This window comes from Polistes dominula, unplaced genomic scaffold (genome assembly GCF_049000335.1).
Source record: "Polistes dominula isolate Pdom_NZ unplaced genomic scaffold, Pdom_raw_medaka contig_19, whole genome shotgun sequence".
In the NCBI taxonomy this organism is placed as follows: domain Eukaryota; kingdom Metazoa; phylum Arthropoda; class Insecta; order Hymenoptera; family Vespidae; genus Polistes; species Polistes dominula.
In genome coordinates this window covers 3,686,770-3,706,948 of record NW_028301058.1, presented here as the reverse complement: position 1 = coordinate 3,706,948, position 20,179 = coordinate 3,686,770, and the positions used below count along the sequence as shown (strand labels likewise).

At 30.7% G+C, this 20,179-nt stretch overlaps 2 long non-coding RNA genes across 2 annotated transcripts in view; both read right to left on the bottom strand.

Moving 5' to 3' along the window:
• The window catches only part of LOC149031497 (uncharacterized), a 205,353-nt gene that overhangs the window by 1,079 nt on the left and 184,095 nt on the right, over positions 1–20,179 (bottom strand). The window lies entirely within an intron of this gene.
• LOC149031504 (uncharacterized) lies at positions 2,718–3,805 on the bottom strand. Its single transcript, XR_016177735.1, has 2 exons — positions 3,246–3,805; positions 2,718–2,872 (listed from the first exon to the last, which is right to left on the bottom strand). It is a non-coding gene; the product is annotated as an uncharacterized LOC149031504 (long non-coding RNA).

Here is a 20,179-nt window from a genome sequence, read left to right as displayed (position 1 = left end):
GTTTAAATTTACTTCTGAAGTAAGCAATAGTATATAATAGGTTTAGGATAATGACAACGATTCGGCGATTCGTTCCAATAGTGGGCCGAGTCTTTTAGGGTTCGAATCTTGGGAGGTAAATTTTTTTTTTTTTTTATTTTTATATGTAAAAATACATAATAGAGTTTAAATAAGTTGAAAATGAAATGTCTTAAATGACTAGAAACCTTATAAGAGTTTTTTTTTTTATTAGCATTTGTATATGTTCTCAATTCTCACTATTTTCAAAATAAATATCAATGATTTTGAAAAAATACTAAAATATCGAGACAAATTAATTTTTTTTCGGAATCAGAAGTATGTGTTCTTCGGCATCGATATGTTTATTGCAGGGTACATTCAGATTCTCACGTAGGGCTGAATCACTGTTTACTCTCTATTCTCACTTGGGAAATGCTTTTATTGTTTTGTAATAAATATTATTCTGTACATATGGGGCATTCCACGCCAAATCGGACGGTTTTAAAAATTTTTATTTTTTATTTCCGCCATTTTTTGGTATCTCTTAGTACCCACTGAAAAACCCTTCCTCCTAAATTGTGTCATTTTTTGATCTGCCGTTCCAAAGATATCGAATTTTCAAAAAGCAGCTCTTTCTGTGGTTTTTAGCCCGTACCTTTTTTAAAACTCATCCAAATGAAAATTACCATTCTACATAAAAGTTTTGTTTTTCAATGTACTTTTCGAAAAAAAATTCAAAAAAATTATTTAAAGTGTCTTAATACGTAATTTTCGATTTTTAAACTTTAACTTGCATTTTTTAAAGTGAGTGCATATTTAGATTTTCTTCATAATTTTTAAAGCAAACCTACTAATTTTACGTTTTAGGCCGGTCTGGCCGTAGGCCTTCGATAACTACTATTTTTTTTCAAGTTTTAAAATTTAAAAAAAAATTTTTTTATTACATTTTAATAAATTTTATCATTTATTTCTCTCTATTAATGTATTTTAAAACACTTTACATATTTTTTTTTTATTATAACAAGCGTAGGAAAGTCTTAATTACTGATTAAGATTAATAATTAACAAAAATAAGAAAAGTCTTGATATATTTTCGTGATTTTTTGAGAAATTTTAGCAGTCTTAATTATTGATATTTATTTTGAAAATAGTGAGAATTGAGAACATATACAAATGCTAATAAAAAAAAAAACTCTTATAAGGTTTCTAGTCATTTAAGACATTTCATTTTCAACTTATTTAAACTCTATTATGTATTTTTACATATAAAAATAAAAAAAAAAAAAAAATTTACCTCCCAAGATTCGAACCCTAAAAGACTCGGCCCACTATTGGAACGAATCGCCGAATCGTTGTCATTATCCTAAACCTATTATATACTATTGCTTACTTCAGAAGTAAATTTAAACACTAGATAGCCTCATAAGCATTTTTAATGGCAAATATCTCAAAAATTATTGAGTAGTGGCTCCTATAACACTATATATTCGTAAAAAGGTAAGCAAAATCTATCATCCTGCAAAATATTTTAGTACTGAACCTTTTTTGTAGCAAATAAAATTGTCTACAAAACATAATTAATACAAAATCGCTTTATCTCGCTTACTTTTTGAGATATTTTCAAAAATCTATTATGCTGTCACAGATTCGCGCGAGGCTCTCGAGCTATAGAAAATATAGAAGAAAAAGAGAATATATTTAAGAAAAAGGGTTTCATCCCGTTATACTGTTTACATTTAGACGAAGCTAACAATAGGTTGTCTATCTCTCTTGCACGCATGGAAGTTAGGAGTTTGCGCATGCGTGCCATGGCGAACTACGTCACAATGAGTAAGAGCAGGATAGCTTCATTTTCTGTTTCTTTCTACAAAGGCGTAGGACTAAGGGAGTAATTACCTGTCTTTAAATTGGGATATTTCCTACAGGTAAATATTTATAAATATAAATTCAACACCAAAATTTAAAAAATAAATTAAAAATTCATATGAAAAAGAAATTTTTTTTTAAATAACCCGTTTTAAGCGAAATATCGAGCAAAAACCGTTTTCACCCCTTGATTTTTAATAGAAGGGATGAAAAAAAAAATTTTTTGTTTCCCTACGATTGTTCTTTGTAGTTTTTTAAAGATAATTAAAAAAAAAAAATTTTTTAAAGTCCAATTTTTATATTTTTTATTGAATTTTCATTTTTTGAGTACTTTGAACCGTCGTAGGGGTGAAAGGGTGCGTTTTAGGGGAAAAATGGTCTGATATAGATAGGCCTAAAATTTTATGCTCTACAACTTTTATTTGAAACTTTTTTTGATATTTTTAACATATAATCCAAAAATCGTATTTTGGGGTAGTTTTTAATTTTTTTCACCCCTTTCCCGGTGGTTGAGAACTTTTTTACTTTGCCCACAGTATTGTACGCATTTTTCTGATAATTTCCATATTTTTTCAGCCGTATAGCTCAAAAATCCGATTTCAGGGCTATTTTGACTGGACTAGTGCTAGTAAGATAAGATCTTTTATACTATCTTTGCAAATAAGCTAGTATTTTGTTATGATTCTAATTCTTAATTATTAAAAAATTAATTTACATTTATCGTTTACTTTTCTAACTTTTGGACCATCAATGAACTTAGATTTCATTAAGGGAGGGGTAAGGGTTTCAGCGTAAAAAAAAACACTTTCTTTCCGATTTTTTTTCTCAAATATGGATTGAGCAATTTTATTCAAACCTTCTATACATTATTGAGCATAGTTTTGACAATGTTCTGTAAATTTTTCATGCAGAAATATTGAAGCATTAGCCCGTAGCAGAGCTTCCCCCAGAGCGTCTTGAAAAAAAAATAATTTGCGGTGTTCACTGTAACTCGGCCGGAAATTATCTGAAAATGAAAAACCATGAAAATTTAGTCAAATTATAATCAAATCTTCCCCCCTACGTTCTCTGATTATTTTTTTTTAATTCAAAAATTTTTGGCGGCCATCTAAAGTGTGAACCGTTATTTTCCACGAAAATTTCCGCTATTTTGTGGGTGGGAAACACCTTTAATGCAAAAAAAAAATTTTACTAAACGTAGGGGGGAGGTATTTTATATGTAGAAAATGTGTACAAAGTTTGAAATGAATCGGTCGAGTAGTTTTTAAATGGCAGTGAACACGGACTTTGAAAAAGTAGTTTTCAAAGTAGTAGAGAAAAATGCGTTCAAAGTTTATGAACTAAAAAAGTGAAGAAAAAATTTTTTTTTTCCAACTTACACAGAATCATCGATTCCAGCTCCATACTGCAAACTTCCTGCGACATTGTCGATGTCTTCAGCCTCTTTTCAACGTCTTCTGGTACACTTGCACTGGTATTTAGCTTGATTTTCTTCAATGAAGCACTTTTTGTGGTAACCTCATCTTTAATTATTTTATTCGGATTAAACCTTTTTCTTGATCTACACAAATAAATTCTTCCACTTTGTCGGTCTTCTCTCGAAACTTTGCTTACTTTCGGAATTTTTGTACAGAAATTTTTTTGAGAAAATTTTGAAATGACAAGCGCACGGTCAAACGTACAACGACAAACTGACGCTCGTTTCTTGCTTTAAAATATTGTAGTGTATAGTATACATACAAATATAAAATATATCTTTATGGCTTTAGTTACCTTCCTTTACTAAATAAAATATTTCTAAAACTAGATAATGGGTTAGGACAATAGCAATGAATAAACTGTTCGACAGCTGCACTGCTATTCCGAACGACCGTAGCTGTTAGAGTTAGAGCGTGAAAGGCTCCGAGACTAATTTGACAATAACTTCAAGAATATTGCTTAGATCGGATTAAAATTTTAAGGACATATTCTTGAAATGTTAAACAATAAGATAAGACAAAAAAAAATCGATTTTTCGAAAGTGAAAACCCTTACCCCGCCCTTAATCATACACGAGAATATTTAATCGAATGTCCAAGCAGATAATAATTTTCCTCGATGACCTAATAATACTTAGCACTTTTAACGTCGAGTAATAAAGTCAAATTGAAATAAATAGTAGAATAAATGTAATGCATTTTTTGCAATACCTTCATTCCATTAATTCGTTATTAATTTATTCGTTAATTATATCAAATATTTCTAGCTGTAAGACGAAATCGCGATAGTGCGTAGTACTAATCCTGAAATACTTAAAACTAAGTATCAAAAGCATCAAAGAATTTGCGAATTTGATGCGACTTTATTTCGTTTGAGATAAAATCGTTTCAAATGGTTGCAAATATCTTTGAATCATGTTAAATAATAAAGATCACAAAAGAATCACAAAATAAATTAACAAATTAAGCATAATAGAATGAAATGATAAAATTTTGTAACAATTCTGTATAAACCAGGAGGCAGAATAATCACTCCGGAGTGGAAGAAAGCCTAGTGCCTTTCCCGGCCCCTACCTGCTTATAGTTAAAATGTTGACATTTATTCAGAGAAGTATACTACCTGCCTGCCAATTATCCATATTTAAAAAAAGTAAATGCATACCCACCCACTCATTCCACGGTTCTTTCACGTACTACCAGGGTGCAAAAGCCTTAACTAGAGAGCATACTCTGGAGCACCTCTGACACCCTAGTTCAAGCACGTTTTATAAACTTATATGCTAATGGGTATATGTACTTTTTGCTGTAATCGACAGCCAAAGCTAATGATTATTGTAAATATAACTAAATCAAAAATACTAGTATACAGTAGTATATATATTGGACTAGAAAGAAAGTATCCGCGGAAATTTACTTTTATTTCAAATTTAAATTTACAAAGAATGAATAAACCGATTTAGGTCAAATATGCGCGCTTTTGTTCGATAACTTGTTGCCATTTTGAAGGTAATTTCATTATGCCTCTCTCATAGAAGCCCTCATCTCTATTGGCAAAAAAGTGAAACAACCAATTTTCACAAGCCTCTTTTGAGGGCAGTTTAGTACTACCAAGAGCATTTTGCATGGTGGTAATCACTTGGTGCTAGGTCCGGACTATACGGCTGGTACAATATAACCCCCCATCCAAGCTCCCGGAGTCTCTGCCGGGTCGTCAAAGATGTGTGCGGTCTAGCGTTGTCCTGATGGAACACAACACCCTTTCTATTCACCAATTCTGGCCGTTTCTGGTCAAGCGCCTGCTTCAATCTGGTCAGTTGTTGACAGTAAATGTCCGAATTGAGTGTTTGGCCATAGGGTAGCAGCTCATAGTAGATGATTCCCTTCCAATCCCATCAAACACACAGTAAAACCTTCTTGGCTGTCAATCCGGGCTTAACCGCCGTTTGGGATGCTTCACCGGCCTTCGACCACAATCTTTTACGCTTTACATTGTCGTATGTGATCCACTTTTCATCACCAGTCACTATCCGCTTCAGAAATGGGTCGATTTTATTGCAATTCAGCAGTGTATCGCATGCATTCGATCAAAAAGGTTTTTTTGCGTTAAGTCGTGTGGCACCCAAACATCCAGCTTTTTTCTGTATCGAGTCTTACTCAAATGGTTCAAAACGGTTGTATGAGTGGTATTTAGTTCCTGGGCTATCGATCGAGTGCTCACATGACGGTCTACCTCAATTAATTCCATGATTTTATCAGCATTTTCGACGATTGGCCGACCAGAGCGTCGTGCATCTTTGACATTAAAATTTCGGGAACGGAATCGAGCAAACCATTCCTGTGTGCGACGTTCACTTACAGCATCCTCACCGTAAACCGTACAAATTTTTCGGCATGTTTTTGCAGCGTTTTTGCCTTTTTTATAGTAATAAAGCATCACATAGCGTATTTCTTCGGAAATTTCACTCATTTTCAATGGAATATAACTTTTGACACGCACGACGAATTGCGAAACTGTCTTCATAGAGAATGTAGCTTGAAATGTCATCTTCCAAACGGCGTATAGTATAACCCGATACAAATCATACAAATCGAGATTTCGACGCTAGCACTATCTATTGGCAAATTCCGCGGATACTTTCTTTCCAATCCAATATATGCACATTAGTAATATACGAGTATATCAAAGTTTCCACAAATAAATGCAGTAACTCTACTATGCAAACGATTATCAACAAAATTAAAAGTATTTAATATAAATATAAGAATAAAGACACGCGTATTTTTCACATCAGATGTGATATGTAGAATTAGTACTTTGAGTATTTAATGATGTTTTAAATGAATAAAAAATAACGCGAAACGATGTACAGTACACACTACATAATATGCACACATAAGTGTAAAGTACATTGTACAATTACTAGCACAATAACAGCCGCCAATAGGGGAAAAAACTAAAACTAAACCCACACTAATTGTTTCTCACCCATACGTGTAACACCTGGGCATCACTGACAACACTAACAGCACTGATGCAGAAAGTATGGGGGAGAGAAACGGGAGATTAGTACATTAGGAGCTGAAAATCCTTATCTAAAAAATATGATTAAGAACATAAACATATAAATACATTTGTATAAAAATTCATCTAAGTGACTAGTGACACTGACGGCACTGATGCAAAAAGTATGGGAGAGAGAAACGGGAAATTAGTACATTAGAAGCTAAAAATCCTTATCTAAAAAATATGATTAAGAACATAAACATATAAATACATTTGTATAAAAATTCATTTAAATGACTAAGAATTCTACAAGTTACTTCATAAATAATGACTTAATATTTTTAAATAAATTTTAATATACTATTTAATTAACATATTTCAAAACCTCGGACGACTCTTTTCATTAAGTTGGATGTTTTAATAAAAGAACTGGGTTTTGAGCCACCACTTACCTGCTAGAATATATCCGTCACGAATAAGTTTGTCTTCTTGCTCATTTATTTATAATATCGAAGTATCGATATATCAAAATTAATCACGATTAAATAAACTAAGTACGAAGCAAAGCATGTAAGATATTTATTACATGCTTTTCTGGACGGAAACGAGTAAATTAATGCTCTGTCTCACCACTACTAACCACGAACAAAACACGTAATAAAAAAAAGTGCATTAATTAATTGCATTATTAATTAAATGAATTTAACCGATGAGACAAGAGAACTTATCCTGTATTAATAATAAAAAATACAATACACAATACAATTTTCATGAGTAATTCTTTTTTGGGAATTACTCGTGTTCGTCAATAATTTATTTAAATAATTACAACCAGTAGCTCGAGCCGATTTAGATCTTTCATCTTTGGTATGATTGAGCACCAGAGGGACCTTAAATTTTAACTCACGACATCAAAAATTCTGCGATGGCCCAGGACACTCCTACTTCGCAGCAAATATTGTAGTTTGACGATCCATGAGTTATTCAACTAGTCATTGAAGAAGATCCATCGGAGATCCATAGGAGATCCATCAAAGAATTCATTCCACATCTTTGAAAAAAAAGATAATCCATTGTTTTATCTGTAATATAAAATATAACATAACGATAAGTTATCAACAATATAATCACAAATCATATCAAATAAAATCGAATGAAATGTAAATAAAAATGGTTACTTACAATGCATTCCAATAGGATGCAGCTCTATACCACTATGGCGATACACCTCGCGTGAATCTAAAAACGCGGTTTTAAGAAACTATAGATGAGTTTCTTATAGCAAAACGGAAATTTTATTATACAGCGAACAACACTGACTCTAATTCCCGTTTGATTTTAATTTATTACTCGCCCGGTCACTGATTCTACAACTTCTTCCAACTGCAATAACATAATTTCATACTTTTCACAAATTTAAATCTTTACTGATGCACTGATTCTAATATGCGAACTTTACTCGAACAAATTCTAATACAAGTACTGCATTAGTCGCAGTTAATTTAATACATAAAGAGAAAAAAGTTGAAAATTAGAAAAAAAATATTGTTAAGTTACAATGGTGAGACTTGGAAAGCGATAAACATCGATGATTATATTTTCACAGATATCTTTCGAACTTTTTAATGTATCGTTTTGAAAACAGGTATACAAATCTTGCTTTTAGCTATCGTTTAATATATAATAGAAGGCTCTACGTTAAAAAAATATCTTTTAATTACTTAAAATTAACAGGACGATACAGCTTTTGTGCGATCTCGGATGTTTTAACGCATATTGGTTTAAACATTCCAAATATTTTAACTTACATTAAATAGAAAATCATTTTTATATGTTATTAATTTATGTTTTTTTTAGATAACTGTCTCTACTAACTTGTTTTCGTAAATACAAAATGTTCTGATTACTATAAAATAAACTATGAAATAACTTCACGTGCACGTAATTTGGCTTTCTTTATAACAACGTTAGTTAAACTCCATATATGATAATTTATTTATTAAATAAATCAAAAATACTGAAAATATTGAAATTAGCGCGTCGGTAACTAATCGATAATGCAGATCATTTTCGTGAGATTTTTATTTATCAATATAGTTTATGGTGGCATGTCTGAAAGAGATGTCAATTGTTTTCAGCATATTTATAAGACGAACGATTCTCTTCTGTACGGTTAGGTCCTTCTGTGCGATGCGGTAAAGTTTTCACAGTATCTACATTAGCTTTTTTCTATTCATTATTGTTAAAATATTTACAAGTGACGTGTACATTAAATAGATAAATAGAATTGATTTTTGATTTATTTAATAAATAAATTATATAGAGTTTGATTAACGTGGTTATAAAAAAAGACTACTTACGTACATGTGCCGGTCAAGCTAGTATGTGTAAAGGAAGCCGAGCTAGGACGTGATAGAACAAACTTGTATATGTTAAAAATATGAAAACTTGTCATTGATCACTTCACGTTCCAAATATTTAATCAGCTAATTAGCCAATCAAACGTCAGTGATCTTTCTTTTCCTAGCGTCGGTTGTGGAGATCGCATCGGAGCGTCAGCGTCTCGTTATAATAAGTTTAATATCAGGTAATTATTAAAAGATATTTTTTAACGTACACCTTCACCTTATATATCAAACAATAGCTAAAAGCAAGATTTTTGTACGTGAGTATTTTTAAAACGGTAGTTTAAAAAGTTTGATTAAAGACATCTGTTAAAATAAAATCGGTATCTCTCCGGTTCGCGTCAAGTTCTACCGATATCGTTCTACGTATCGTTACTTAACGACATATTTTTCAATTTTCTAATTAATTTTCACAGCATCGATATTACTGACATCTCTAATTATACTCTAATTAATTATTTTTCATATTATGTCTTCAAAAATCGTATTTCGTATTAAATTTGATTTCTGTCACTTACCAGACATACAGGCATATATAAATAACTATAGATAATTCGTAGACATACACTCATATATTTAATTTCCTTTATATTGTACTAATGTAATCTTATTTTTTACTTTTTTAAGATTTCCAAGCATTGGGAGAGTTCAGTAGAAATACATATATTCAGTCTAATAATTATTATGTTTTATTTTTTAATTTCGTTTTCATATTGGTCGAGATAAGAACATCTCTTTTTTTATAATGTAAAGAAGTGTAATAAAAAGAATGAGAAAAAAAGAAGGATGTGTAAGAGAGAGAGAAGAAAAAGAAAGAGAAAGAAAGAGAGAAATAGAGAATAAAAACACAAGACATTCGACATATAAACATGTAATAATACGTCTTTGTATTTCAGCAATGCTCGAGCTAACAATGAAATAAAAACAAAAATATTATAATAGGAAATTCGTTACTCTCAAGGGTAAACAGAGAGCGAGATCACCATTCCTCTTCCTTCCTTCGACAAGTTAAGAAGTATAAAGAAAGTAACGTATTTAAGTGTTGAATAATTTTATTTCTAACATCATCATTACTAATTTAATCTGTTAGAAAGTCTATTATAGCATTAGATAGTATAAAAATTGGTTTATTTTTTACATATCTATTTATTAAGATTCTAGTTACAGATATTGCCTTTTTTAGATAACTTTAAAGATTTTTATAAGTAATTTTTATTAACATTACATTCTTTGTATCTAATTTTATACAAATAGAAAGATTTAAACAATTGATATTGCTCCAATTTGTATATTAAAGTATATACAAAGCAAGCATTATCAAGCAAATAGTTGCATATTTTGGTACATTTCATAAGTATTTGTTAACTTTTACTTTTAATTAAGTCAATTATCATAAATGATTAAGTTTTCTTTTTATATTTAATATTTATTCTTTATAATAAATCTTTTAATGTGTGCTCTGCCTTCAGAAATGATTTACAGGAAATATTGTAATATAATCTTTAGTATGTTTTAAATTTTTTATTTAATTTTATTTTATACATCGTTATCTTAACGGTAGGATACCCATCATGCAGTCATCAAAGAAGACTAAAAGTAAGTTTATCTTTCTATCAAACATTTCTTGATTATAACTTCAATGATTTTTTATTACGACGACGACATTAATTGTTTTTTTTTTCTTTTTCTGTTTCAGAAAATCATTGCAATCGTGCGCGTAGGCAATGAGGTACTCATGTGTTGTATCGTTAAAATAAAATATGAAAAAGCCGAAAGGTAGAGTCAGTGTTGATCGTCGCATGTTAAAGTTTCGTTTGCTCAGATCAGAAACTCGTAAGTTTCTTGTGTTTTTGGTTTAAAAAGTTTTATTCACCATCATTCTAAGGGTAGGAGACGCATCGTGCATTCATCGATGAAAATTCAAAATAAGTATATTTTTTTATTCAATAATTCCAGCAAAATTTCTATCGTTTTCAATAATAGTAATGATATTAATAGTATTATTTTTTATTTCTGTTTCAGATTGCAATCGTGCACGGAGCAATATACGAGAGTGTTGTACCGTTTAAATATAATATAAAATCACGGATTAGAAGCACGTTCGTTCGTTAATTTTAATTCCATCACGTTTCGCGAACTATTTTTATATATATTAAATTATTAAATTGTATATATTAAATTAACTGCGACCAATGCAGTTATTGTATTACAGTTTGTTCGAATAAAGTTGTATTTTTATATAAAACAGTCGTACAGACTGTTCGCATATTAAAGTCAGTGCATCAGTGCATCAGTGAAGATTGAAAATTGTTTGTTTCAATTGACTGTGTGCAAAGCAATCTTTGAATTAGTTATAGAATCAGTGATCGGACGAGTAATAAATTAAAATCATACGGGAATTATATATAGAGTCAGTGTTGTTCGCCGCATAATCTAATTTCGGTTTTGCTATAAGAAACTCATCTATAGTTTCTTATTTTCGTTTAAACCGCGTTTTTAGATTCACGCGAGGTGCATCGCCATGGTGCAATTGAACTCCATCCCATTGGAATGCATTGTAAGTATTCATTTTTATTTACATTTTATTCGATTTTATTTGATATGATTTTTGATTATATTGTTAATAACTTATCGTTATGTTCTATTTTATGTTACAGATAAGATGACAGATAATCTTCTTTTTCGGAAGTATGTAATGAATTCTTCGATGGATGTTCTTCAAATCGAGAAACTTTCCGATCTTTAGACTGCTACACTTGCTACGAAGTAGGAGTGTTTTAGAGTTATCGTAGAACTTCTTAAGTCGTGAGTAAAAATTTAAATTGCTTCTTTTCTCAATCATGTCGAGGATGAAAGGTCCAATCGGCACGGTTACTGGTTGTAATTATTTAAATAAATTACTGACGAGCACATGAGTAATTTCTTTTTAGGAGTTACTCATGAAAATAGTATATTGTATTGTATGTTTTATTATTAGTTCAGGATAGTTTTTCTTGTCTCACCGGTTAAATTCAATTTGCAATTAATTAATGCACTTTATTTTTTATGTAATATAATAAATTAATAACGAATTAATGAAATGAAGGTAGTGCAAAAAAATGCATTACATTTATTTTACTATTTATTTTAATTCGACTTTACTACTCGACGTTAAAAGTGCGAAGTGTTATTAGGTCATCGATGGAAAATATTATCTGCTTGGACATTCGATTAAATGTGCTCGCGTATGAATTTGTAATTTATTGATGGTTCACGAACTACGTTTTCTAACGGGAATTGTAAATTAATTTTTGTAATAATTAATAAATAGAATCATAAGAGTAAAATCGGAGATATTTGAAAAATACATATGTTAGAAAATAAATGAAAATATTTTCTAGATATTGTAATATGAAATGTATTTCGTTTATGTTAGTATTATGAGCAATTAAGAGTAATTGTTCAAAAATGTCTAAGTTATTCGAAATTGTAGTATCATAATGTGGTATATTACAGCGACATTATATTAGAGTAGAATCGATACTTTACATAACGAACAATCTTCCTTTCGGCAAAGAGACATTTTTCGACCAAAGTGTAGTATTGGGTTGTTGGGAAAGTAATTTCGTTTTTTTTTTGTGTGAAAATGAAAGACAATTTTCGTATAATGAACAAATATTTTATTAAATTATATATTGGCCATTCTGGTCCAATACCTTTTGCCATCTTTCTGGTAGTAGCATGATTCCACGCTCATAAAAGTTTTGGTCTTTGCTGGCAAAAAACTGATCGAGGTGATGTTTACTAATGAAACTTTTTTTTTAGGATTGTTAGGTTTGTTTAGGGTTGTGTTAAGTTTCGTCTCTTTCTATATTTTAAAATCAAAGACCATTCTATAATTATGTATCATTAACTGTTGTAATATGCCAAATTCTAATAGTACACTTTTTGAATGATTGACGTTTTTTATCAGAGACTCTTATCTTGCTCACACGTAGAACATGCCTGAATGCAGTTTTCAATCCTCCGTGTTTCAAGCCATGAAGAAAAGAAGAGGCTTAATGCCGAAGAAGCCCTCACTTAATTGTAGCTCAAGAGGGCAACTTCAAGATATTGAGTTATTTTCAAAGGTTCAACAACATGTTCGAACTTTTCAAGAATGGCCCTTTAATCATATTTTATATCTCATTATATTATTATATTATTTGTCAATAATTTTTTGTAGGTATTGCAAGTTCAGATTGCTTAATGAAGGGCTGTGATAATATATGGAAATTAGGAAGGATGGCTATACTAGTAATAATATAACACTCGTGATTATATACTCCTCTAAGATGTAGTTGCAGCTTTATTATTATGTCTTATATTTATTATGTCTCGTACAAAGCTATATCCCAGTGAACACAATTACGTCAAAATGACGTCAAAATGATTTTGCACTATGTCAGGATTTATGTAAGGTATAAGTCAGATATGAGTCACATGTGACTCATTATTTCACACTTATTGACTAAGACTTTTACGTAATAAATATGACGTACGTATGATTTCCAGTTGACATCATTATTACCTAACTGACGTTAAGCTGACATAGTAATGAGGTTCCGAATGATTGTAATCATATGTAATGATAGAAGTATAACATTAAATTATTCGAGAAAATATTTATTGATACTCAACTTTGACAAAATTTTGTAAAAACGACTTGCTACAATTATTTTATTAAACATAAGATCACATTAACTTATTTAAATTAAAGTGAACTACTACTGGATTTCAAATTATTTCTTATTATTCAGAGTAGTTACAGTTTCAAATTTACTAAAATTAACCAATATTATTCGAAATTCTAGAGTTGAAAATTTTACTCATTCATATTTCCATTATATTTAAACAAAATTAATATTCTTTTTTTCTTACTGTAATCTTTACAAACCAAAAAGTGAAAATATTAGCAATAAAAAGTATAAACATATATTCTTAAATTAGTTGTACCAATACTAAGTAAATTATTATTTTCACTTTTTAGATTGAAGATAGATAAGTAAACTTCTTATTGATAAAGTATTACACACATTTTTAAATGAAGTCATTAATTATTTTTATAAGAAAAAATAAATAATATTTTTTGTTCTTTAGAGTAATCATCACAATCCAAAAAGTGAAAATTTTAACAATTATAAGTTTAAATATAGGATTTTTCAATCAGTCATACTAATACTGAGTAAAATATTATTTTCACTTTTTGGATTGTATACTAGTATAAATCTTACATTAATTGAATATTGGGTGAATTCACTTGAATTCACTTACTCAGGAAACTCGTCAGTACTCTTCTTCTTTGGTATTGCTATTGTTTGGTGGCTTAGATTTCTTTTCAACTTGTTTTGGTTGTTTACCTGCTCTCTGATTTCCTAATCGAAACCAATTCATTCCAGCTTTAGCAAATTCAGCACTGTCCCAATTACTAAATTTCTTCAATATTACCTCTGGAAAATAATTTTTGATTGTATTAACATAAATATTTGTTTTCAGTCAAGTGTTAATTTTATTTATGCATTCAATCTTTTTAACCTTCGCAAATGATAATTAAGTTCAACTTATTGATTTTAAACTTTGTCACCTTGCCTTCCCAAGTATTATCAGTAGCAAATAATTGCGAGAATATAGCATTAAGTACTCTCTCCGTGTAATCTTTACCATTTGCTCCTCCAATCTGATTAATAAACCTTACTTGCGTAAATTTTTATTTATTATTAATATTCAATACAAAAATTAATCAGCTAAAAATCAGTTTAGAAATCTCATTTTTGTTTCATTTTATCATTTTATATAAATTAGTATCACAATTTTGCTTAAGGGGACGTTCCACCTTGCCATTTTTAAAAAATTGAATTTTTTTTTTTTACATTTTTCGAATGTATATATATGTAGAAATATTGTGTTAAAATTTCAAAAAGATCCGATGTCTCTAACTACATTTTTTTGCTGCTTGAACGTTACTATCTCGGACCGCTCTCCTGAGCGTTCGGCGCGCACGGTTCTTATATCGGCTACGGAGACTCCAAGACTTTTAAAATGCTGCTTTATTATCATCCATACGGTGAATATTTCATTGTTAAAAAGTTGAAGTGTATTTTGCATGTGGCAAAACGTATTTTTAAGCGTGCTAATAAGGCAAGAAAAGCTCTCATACAAAAGAAGAAAATTTAAAAGAAAAACGCCAAACCGCAAAAAAAAAAAAGAACTGTAGCAAAAACAGTAGTGAAGAGAAAAATGACTGTTGTGAAAAAAGTTCCTGAAGTAAAAACTAAAAATTTACAATCAAATTGATGAAAGAACTCTCAGAGAACTACGGTTTAGCAGTCAGAAGAAATTTGAATTCTTCATAGGATATGCGTAACGAGATTTGGGCAGGATACTACCACAAAATTTCGACTGATGCCAAGCCGAAGCATTCTAAGTGTTCCATCGACTGGTGAAAGTACCTCAAATCTAAGGCACATCGCACCTAAACACATGTTTAACGGCAAAAAAGTTGTTGAAATTGCGTGCAAAGATTCAGCATGTACCTTCAACAAAGAATTTCGAACAGTGATGAAGATAATGGAAACGATGGGCATGAAACTTGGGCCAGGAGCGATCGACTTTGCTAAAAGACGCGACGACCGACGTATCGAATCTGCGAACCGTCGAAGCTCTGAGTGCTCAAAAGATGCCAGATCAAAGTGGAAGAAGGCAAGACTGGAAGAAATTGAAGAATATGAACAAGAAGAAGGTATTTTGTACAGTCCAGGCATCGCAGATTAAGTTTAGGTAAGAATTTTCACGATTTTGAGTTAAAAAATCTTTAAACACGTTTTTCTCGAAACTACGTTTTGAAATACTAGCTCCATCGTATCTCACGAACCAGTAAGCCGATTCTTATAAAATTTAATCCACATATTCTACACATGAGCTGTAAAAAAGTCTAAACTAACTAAATCTTTTCTTAATTTTAATTTTTACTATTTATTTTTAGTCAAAAACAACAAAAAAAAGGTCATTTTAACGTTTTTTTTGTAATTTGTCCACCATTTGTATGTTGAATTAACAACAACAGCAGTAGGTCGCTTCGATCTAAATCCTCTTTCTAATGGTTTTTCGGTCGTTGACTCATAGTCCGAATCTTTGGCAGCTTTTCTTGCTGCAGTCAGAGTATCTAAATAGAAATGATTATAATAATTATGCCATTATCCATTATTACGTAATTATTTTGTAATTTTTAATTAGCAGGTCTAAAAATTTTATTACATACCACAATATCTTAAAATGTTAATTTCATAAATAGGCCAATCATCATTTGGTTCGACTCTATGTTTTAACAATTGCTGTAGATTTTTAACAAAAGATGGTGGCCATTGACACTTTGTCCTTTTTCTTTTAGGTTATCGCAATTCAGAAGCCAATTGCTTGGAATTTCAGAATACGAATCTTGTTTAATAAAATAAACTACTGCATATGGTTTTGCCATAGTCTTGTTCACTATAAAAACGTAAATATTTTTTTAAAAATCACTTTGCATTACTCAGAACACCAGAAATTTATTTAAAATTGAAATATCTTTAATATTACAGCCTGTATTATTTTTAATAATACAGACAAAATTAACAATGGGATTATTTTTCAACATTAAATAATAAGATAATATGAAAAATGTGTTTTTACTAGATAAAAATTGCAGTGTTGTGTGTGAGTCAAAAACAAGCTCTGTTTGTGGCGTAATGTTGCTCATAGAGATATTACAGATAGAGGAAACAAACCATAGGCGGTTGTGTAAGTGGAAATGTCTCTGCATGAATATAGCAGCAAAAAACGAAAAGTTGATGTTGTCTCTTTCTAACTAATGCGGTACACATATATATATATATATATATATATATATATCACATATTATACGCAAGAAAGAACAAAAGACTCGCAAGTTAGAGAGAGACAATATCAACCTTCCTATCTTCTATCTCTTTTTATTTCGCCGACAGGTTTTATGCTATATTATAACTGCTATATGTATATATTATAACATTATATTTATAATTATACCACAAGGCTTCATATATATGTGAGAGTGGACTAGTGTACATTTAATTGTTTTAAATTTATAATTGCATCCAGTGAAGCCAGATCGCGGAACATTGTTACCCCTTCTCTTGAGCCTAGCACACCTCGCAACAACAAAATTTACGTGTCGCGGTGTGTCGGAAAAACGAAAGAAGCCGAGGGAAGCCGAAAAAGCATCGCGATAGAGGAGAAATAATACCCCCACCATGCGCCGCGGAGAAATACATGGACACAAACACATTTGAACAAAGTGTAAAACAATGTGTATTATTTCTCCACGGCGCGTGGTGGGGGTATTATTTCTCCTCTGTCGCGCAGCTATCTCGGCTTCCCTCGGCTTCTTTCGTTTTTCCGACAACCAGCGATCCCACTCGTACGATAATTTGAAGCCTCGTACGGTCCAATTTTGAATTTAGAAAACTTGATGACTTTTTTTTTTTTAGTCATCAAATTTTGCAAACGGGTAAGTTAGGGTTCAACTAGTGATTTTCGATTTTCGATGTTCCGATTTTGATTCGAAATCTGGAGAACCACCACTGTACGATCAGTGTACGATCTCTGTACGATCTGGTCTTTCTCCCTGCCGTGCGCCGTATTTACCGTTTTTACGATAGGTCATCAACTTACAACTTTTTTTTTATGATTTGGTGGTCTTCCAGTGGACTTATCGAACCGCCGAAAAAAAAGGTCATCAACTTTGAAAAAGTTGGAACTTGGACAATTTTTTCAGATTTTGAAAATCCAATCCGACAAATTGTACAAATTCAAAATTTTTCCTGTGCGTACGATAATTTTCCCGTATGTACTAGGGATCCTGTAGGAGGGATGCGCCATGTACATTGTTGGGGGACCGGAACTCGATTTTGCGCGCGAATGATTCAAACATTGAAATAATTATGAAATAATGAATTGCATCAAATACAGAAAAAAAATGAACTATATTTAATAATAATTAAAAATTTATATTAAAATAGAATAGGTTACACAAAAAAGTTATTATAAATTCAATAAGAAAGACTTAATTAAGTTTGATTTGATAAAAGGCATTACAGTATTTTGAAATTTCAAAACAATTTGTAGGAATTTATACAATTTTGATAAATATAATTATTTACTATATATATTATATTATATTAATAATAATAATAATAATAATAATAATAATAATAATAATAATAATAATAATAATAAGACTAATATATAAAACAATTAAAAAATAGATTTATTTTAACATATTTTTATTTCTCAATGTGGTATATGGTCATAGTTTTACTCGAACTGAGATTTGTTTGCTTAAAATTTTGTAAATTTTTGCGATTATACTTACGCGCAGTGATCCTATTCGTACGATAATTATCGTACGCGTCACATAATTTGAAGCATTGTACGATCCAAAATTTAGCTTGTACGATCCAAAATTCAGCTTGTATGTAATTAACGATAATTCGATATGTAAATATAATGTTCGATAAGTCTTGATTTTGTTTTTGTTTCGCGCTTCGGTTGTCGGTTGCAGCGCACCCTAGTGCACACAGTTTGTAATATATGTTATCGTGACTAAAAAAAAAAGTGACTTGAAAATAGCTTGGAAACCAATAAAAAGTCAGGAAAAACCTGAAAAATAGAATTAGGAAAGAAAGAGAAAAATAAGAAAAAATTGAAAAATAGAATTAGAAAAAAAAGATCATCAAGTTTGTAAAAGTTGGAACTTTTACTTTTTTTGCAGATTTGAAAATTAAAAATTGAAATTCAACAGATTTCAACAGAAAGAAGATTGAGATTCAACAAATGTGGAAATGAGAAGTGTCAAATCCAAAATTCCAAATATTCCAAATTTTTTTCTGTGCGTACGATAATTTTTCTCTGTGTACGATATTTTTACGGCCCTGTGTTGATCAGACAAGCTAAAGTCTCAGAGATCACTGATTGAATGTATTATGTTCAATATTGTTCTTACAGAACAAAATATAAACGTAACTTATAATAATTAAAATATATTTTATTTTTATTAGTAACGTAATATTTGAAATCAAATTATTTCCTTATCATGATATAACATAATCAGGCATGTGTAAAATTTTTTTTATTATTGCAACGTTAACCCTTTCGCTACGAGCGTTAACTATTGACAGCATCCGCGTAACGACCTGTGTATGTAAACGTCTACTATAGACGACATCCGATTGACGACATATTTGTACGAGATTTGGCTATAGAATTCGACAGCGTGATTAATACCGTTTGACTATCATCCCCGCGATATTTCTGTTGTTACGCATATTGAACATCGATGGCATTTGGCTCATTTTTTAATTTATTTTGAACAAATGTAATATAAGCATAAATCGGTTTCGCGGCGAGATCTGCAGTAACGAAAGGGTTAATAAAAATTTGATAATAATAATTTTAAGGTATGGCTGATAAATAAAAGAACGCAGAGTTAATATTAAAAGTAAGATTTATTATAAAAACGGTGAAAAGAAAGAACTGTTGAACAAGCTTAGAGCTAGGCCGAATACAGAATAATGAGAGGGTGCAACAGCGCCCTGTACTAAGGGACTGTGCGGCCCATAGGAGAAGTAGGGGTAAAGAGTAGGGGTGACGGAGTGAGAAGACATAACGTCTCTTATATACGCTATTCTTAACACTCCCGCCCGGTATGTCTCGATACTCCACAAACTTTTGTTAATAAACTCTTTAAATGGTTTAAACCATACAATATATTCAATAACATCTTTAAGTGATTAAAATCGTAAATAGATTAAACAAAATCTATGAACGAATAACTTTTCATACTTATTTATACTGAACTTATTCAAAATAAAATTAATCTAACTTGACAAATCTTTGGCACGGAATGTCAGTTAACTCTCAGTTACACAGCTTGGCCCTGCGAAGAAGATTTATTCCCTGGATGGGAAGAAGATAACAATTTAATTATTCATAATCAAATCTGTAAGATATTTATGTGTTTCAAAGGTTAATGTCTTTGTGAAAATGTTAGCAATCTGTTTATTCGAAGGAACCCAGTTTAACTTAACCAAATTTAAATTAACGCATTCCCTAATGTAGTGTTCTTTCCTTTCGATCATGTGCCTTAATTTATTATTGCCATCAGATTTCGCACATGCTATTTCTGACTTACTGTCACTGAACACATTTATTGGATACCATTTTCCTTTTATTATCAACTCAATTGACTGACTGATAGATAGCAAAGCTTGGCATGTTTCACTTAACGCGACATATTCAGCCTGACAAGTGGAGAGAGCAACCCTTGGCTGTTTATGTGTTCGCCAAGCAATAGTATCACCAAACAGCTGTATTACATACCCACACCTAGTCAG